We start from the raw sequence: 6,116 nt of genomic DNA, 5'->3' as shown, positions 1-6,116 counted from the left end.
CATAATACAAGGAATACAAGGATGGGGAACTGGGATCTTGTGCAGCTCCCTGGAAAAGCCAACTACCCAACTGCTTGGATTTGTTGGCATGATATCTGTTATCTTGGCACACTGACAACAAATTTGCAGGACATTAGCTGGGATCTCTCCTCCTCTGCTCTGTAAGTCACTGGGTGTATTCATGATAAGAAATACCAGCAGATTTTACTAAGCACAGCTGCCTAAATCTGGATATTACTCTGGACATCCCCCCCCCCCCCCAATATTTATTTTAAACCAGCTTTGTGGGGGAAGAGTGGCAGAATCCCAGGAGTAACAAAACTGGAGAGAGTAGCCCAGAGGTAAATCCCTTCCCAAGGTGTTATTAGGGAGAGATGGAGGTGGCAAGATAACTCACACAGGCAGTGAAACTATCCAGGGATATTCAGATTTTGGACTGGGGAGTGTAGCAAGGATGCAAATCAAGAGTTTATACTGAAAAAAAGGAGATGCTGGTTAAAGATATAACACGGGGCCTTTCATCATCAACTATTTTTAAATATAAACAGTCAAAATGAAGAACTCAGGGCCATGCTGCAAGGAACTGAAAGGATTAAAAGGACAAAAAGGAGTTGATATATTTCATTGGAGGAGCACAGAGAGAGGCTCAAACTATAAATTACAGCCCCAAGAATACCCTGAGTCAGGAAAAAATTTCCTCAGTACTTTTTCTACTACATTCTTAGGCACTACTGGATTTCACCTCATTCCAGAGATCACAGAATTCAGGACTGTTGGATGGATGGTCACATTGGCAGAGTTTTCTCTCACCTCACAGGCTGTCAGTAGGTCTCACCTTCTTACTCAAGGGATTTTTTCATTTAAGAGTTGGTAGGAGCAATAAAAAGAAGAGATGGGTTAATAAAAGAGGGTTTAAAACTACCCTGAGAGCATCTCTTTCATTCTCACACACCCAAAGCCTGCAACTTCAATCCTAGGGTTAAAAATCTTACATCACCACCACTTATATTGAGCAAATTTTGTGTGCTGCAATATCACACTTTTAGCTCATGTCCCACAGCTGATATTTAAATAATTTTAATGAGCATTTTGCTGGGTAGTCCCTGCCTGCTTTACTTTGCTCATTGCTGTGCACAGCTGATGGATTTCTGATTCAGCAAACTGGAGCTTCACAATGGGGTGTTGAAACACAGCCTCAGAAAATCCCAGCTGGAGTTTGTATCCCATCTATTTCCCTAAAAAAAGCCCAGGTAGAATGTTCCAAAATTGTTTGGCTCCTCTCTCCCTGACCACAGAATGCAGGAAATCTTAGTTTGAAGTTTCATTATGTTTGGTTTTGGTTTTTATGGCATAGATATTTTAATATGCAATTTTTATGGAGGCTTTGGGTTTGGTGTGGAGTTTTTTATTTGATTTTTTTTTTGTCATGGTGTGTGTAGATATAACACCCACATCAACAAGAAAATAAAGACAAAAATAAAACCCACAAATCCTCTTCGAGCTTCATGAGGAGCCAAAGCCTGGTAAATCCACTGTTGCAACAGGTCAAAGGGGTTTAGGCTATTTCATCATTCCAGAGGAACAGAAGAAGGTTAAGTGAATATTTGGGACCTCTGGCATGAGGATGCAATTCCAAAGGTCCTAATAAATCAGTGGAAGTGGAATGAGTAATTCCCAAGAGGAGCCACCCTTTAAATCAGAGCTGCCTCTTCCCACATGGGATAAGTCCCTGTGGATTCAGCCCATGTAGGATAATAAAATAAACACTAATTAATCCCTATTGAAGCTGGGTTTATTTCTTTCTTCAGGCCTCCACTTTTGGGCACTGGGATAATGCCCTGATCTGATGAGGTCTCTCTTTTGCCCTCTCCTGCCTGTTTGTTGTTCTGGATACCCCACAGACCATGAACCAAAGCTGATACTGATCCAACCGGTTGTGAAAGGGCAGAAAAGCCCCGTAAGCAAACCCCAGCCCTTCACTGACTGAGATCCAACTGGTGTGCACAGTTCTGCTCCCAAAAGTGGAATTATGAGTCAGAGTGAAAATGAAGGTCATGCAGATCGCTGTGTGCAGCAATTCTTGCAGGCAATATGGGCTTTATTTGCATAATTAGCTTGTTCTTGCTCAATAATCTCCTCACAGGACTGGATTCTGGAAGTTTTTGCTGGATTTTTCAGGTGTTATATGCTATTAAAACCCCCAAAAAGCAAGGGATAGTACTTAAAAAAATGCCTTTGTTTTTATTTTATGAATACATTTAAAGTGAATCTCTTCTAACTCATCACAGACTGGAATAACAGCTCCAGTGGGCACCTTTGTGTCAACACCTTCAATCAATAAACTGGATTAATTGGCACAAAAAGATAACATGGTGGCTGAGCATGATATTTTTTAGAATGGAAAAAAAACCCCACAAAATCAAAATCTCAAATATAAACATATTTACCCTTCTAAGCCTAACAACCCCGCAGATAAAACACACAGATCGTGTAAATAAGACTTGAGTGGTAAATATTTGTAAGGATGGAACAATCAGTAGGGAGAGTTCTAGACCATTTCCAGAACCTAAACCATCCCTAAAAGGTGTATTCTCACATCTATTTTTATGTGTTTTCAGGTGTCACTTCCAAGAGAGAATACAGACCTGCTATGGAAAAATTACTTTTTACAGACTAGATTGACTTTAGTGACCAGACAAATCAGTAAAGATTATTTCACTTGATTTTTCTTCATCTATCACCAAGGATAAGAGGATATAAGAAAGATGCATTTATATTTTTCTGAGAAAATAGAAAAATACCTTTGGGAGGCCAAGAGCCTAAGTGAGGAACATCCTCAGCATTCCCCAGTTAAGACTTGAAGCAGAGTGAAAGAATTAATATTTTGATGTAAATCTGCCACAATCCATGGAGGAGATGAGGAATTTCCTGAGGGACAAGTTGAACTGAAGGGCCATGGACTGAGATGAAACCTTAGGTACCACATTGCTCTTGTAAGTTTAATGACAAAGGATGCAGGATTGCTTCTCCCAGCTCCATTTTTGAGAGAAAACAGCCATAAATATCCTCTGGAAAGCATAGTGCTGCCTTTAAGAGTGTGATCCAAGCATGCCCATGGGATGAGGTCCCTGAGGGGGACGGCAGCCAGGAAAACCGAGCACGCCCCACCCTTGGGTGGGAGATAAGAGGAAAATTGCTCAGACAGAGGCAGCTCTGTACTTGCAGGGGAGCACAGCTCAGCACTTCGGGCTGAGGAGTAATAGCAGAACACACCTTCTGTGGGCAGCACCTGAGGAAAAGGCATTTTAGGTGGCAAGCTGGAATAAGGTCACCTGTTTTTTTTGGAGTTCAGTGTAAATACAACCTCTGTTTCTGGCTCTTTCTTTATGGACACATAAACTGCAATTTCCTTCAAATTAGGCTACAAGCTGCCCTCCAAACAATCATTGAAGAGTTTTTAGGCAATAAAACTGAAGGAGTTTTTTTGCAGGGGTGGCTGGTAAGAGGAATCAGTGCCTAAGTGAATAATTTTACATCAGGAAAAGAGGTGCTGGACTGAGATGCTGCCACACAGTGGGAGTTGTTCTCTCCATTTCTAAATCCTCTTCATCAGATTCCACCCAAAGCATATTATCCAATTGCACCCCTAAATCTGGGGCCTGGGGGAAGAACAAAAAGATACAAAAGAACTTTTGCTCTACCTGGATAAAAGAAACCACTTCCAGCAGCATCTCAGCACAAACTCCAGCAGCCAGGAGGATTCTGCAAAGCATCTCCCTAAATTCCTTGTCTCTTCCAGGTATTTCAGATGGCAAATATTGTCTTTCAGGGAATATTAAAATTCTCACCTGACCCCTTGGACTTTGTAATGCATGTTAGAATTTAACCAAGGTAAACCAGCTCCACTGTGAATAACCTTTATTAAAAAGATAAAGAAATTATTATCAACACAGAGCAGCCTGTTGAGACAAATAGAGACAGAAATGTTTTAATTAAAACCAGATTTGAAAAAGAATCAATAATAATGACATTCAAATAAGCAGAATTCTAATCAAACAGTACAAATGATCAGTTTAATTTATGGGACTGACACTACAAAGAACCCTTTTGATTCAGCTTTGTATTGATTTCACAGGATCAGCACAGCTTTAAAGTCTCACTGGTAAAAAAAGGAGGAGTTCTTAATACTTATATTACCTTCAGCAGGACAGAAATTTTAATTATAATTTTAATATGTCTTTACATAGTACCATGAAATCCCTGTATTCATCTTAGGATATTATTGTCCATTAAATAATTATATAATGTTTCTGCTTTTGCAAATAATTATGGATATCACCATAATAACCAGCCCTGGATTCAGGAACACTTAATTGCTCTAGGGATCAGTTATCAGGGATTTCTAAACTACATTTTAACCACTTTTTAACAATTACTTTTTTAAACAGGACCCCTTTCAAAGACACCTGTCAACCATTCTTATGATACATCCAGAACAGTGTTATTGGTACCTGCACCTACACATAAAAATATAAAAAAAACCCAAGAAGAAATGGAGATGTTTTGGAAAAAAAACAAAGGCAAAAATAAAAACTCCAAACGCCTTCTGCTTTGTTTGTTGGGCTTGATCTTGTTACTCAGAAATTGCAACACAAGAGAGCTGCTTTTATAACTCCCACATCTTCCTCCTGTGGGTGATTTATCTACTGAAAGTTCTGGGCGTGAAGGCAGAGGACAGGAACCATGTGGCCTTTGCATTTATGGGCAAATTATCTCTTTATCTGCCACTACACGTTCTTGCCATGAAAACCTTTCTAGTTTTGGATCAATGAGGTGGGTATAGTACCACAGGGGTTCTGCCAGTGCCATAATGGAATATTATTTGCTCTAAGTCGCATTAGGAAATGTCATTGAATAATAATTGCTTTCAAAATCAGCAAGATAAATCAGAGCTCCTTCTAAAACAGGCTTTGACTTCAATCTAAAATTCATGACCAAGAACTCTATTCATAATTCTCTCATAAAACTAACTGTACTAAACCACCAAGAGGTAAACTTTTAGATAAAATGTAATGTATATAAAAAAGCAGGAGTACACTAAATACCCTTGAAATCTGGACCTACTCCTCAGTGCTTTGTCTCCTCAGCCCGATTCAGCACTCAGTTAGAACCCAGACATGTATTTATGCCTACAGACACCACTGGCCATGCCAACTGTGTTCACACTGCCTCTGCAGGTGTCAGCAGCCCCCAGCTGATCTGCCTGCCCCTGCCATCCAGGAACAGAACAGGTTACAACCCTTAAGAGTCACAGCAAGCTGACCAGAAGGGATGGGGACGTGCCCCAGAGGCTATCTTGTTCTTTGTACATTTGTTTGATCTGTTCAAGAAAATTAAAATTAAAAAAATCCCCTCTGGCCTAATGTCTCCTGACTTCCTGCACTTTTCCTGCATTTTTTCACTGATCCACTCAGCCAAGAACACAAAGGAGACCTTAATACTGAAAGAGGCTTGTGAGAAAGATGGAGAGTTTATATCAGGACTTTTGAGGACAACAATTCAATTTGAATTGACAGAGAGTGGGTGTAGATTGGACATTAGGAAGACATTCTTTATTGTGAGGCACTGGAGCAGGTTTCCCAGGGAAGCTGTGGATGTCCAATTCCTGGAACTGTTCAAGGCCAGGGACAGGGCTTGGGCAACCTGGTCTGGTGGAAGGTGTCCCTGCCCATGGCAGGGGGTGCAGCAAGATGATCTTTAAGGTCCCTTCCAACCCAAACCATTCCAGGATTCTATGACTCGGAGAAGAATTTCCTTTCAAACCTTTTCCATAAGCAAGGAGCTGGCACTTCCAATAAAGTTAAACTGGTCAAGTTGAATGAAGAGCTACTTCTCCCCAAGTTTAAAAGCACATCTCTGAATTCAGAGACTGAGAGCAGGAAAAAACAGAGGTTCGTGGTGGGGAACAAGGTGAAAATATATCTTGAAGCCACTTTCCCATTTCATTCTTACTGAAATTAACTTTGCCCAGCTCCTGAGTTCCCATGCCTGAGGGATGCACAGGGATGTGTCCTGGCTTTTGGCAGCAGTTGTGTGGTGAAGGGATTCCTTTGGAG

This window comes from Zonotrichia leucophrys, chromosome 5 (assembly GCF_028769735.1).
Source record: "Zonotrichia leucophrys gambelii isolate GWCS_2022_RI chromosome 5, RI_Zleu_2.0, whole genome shotgun sequence".
Taxonomy (NCBI): domain Eukaryota; kingdom Metazoa; phylum Chordata; class Aves; order Passeriformes; family Passerellidae; genus Zonotrichia; species Zonotrichia leucophrys.
The sequence above is the reverse complement of the archived record's forward strand: the minus strand, read 5'-3'. Positions refer to the sequence as shown.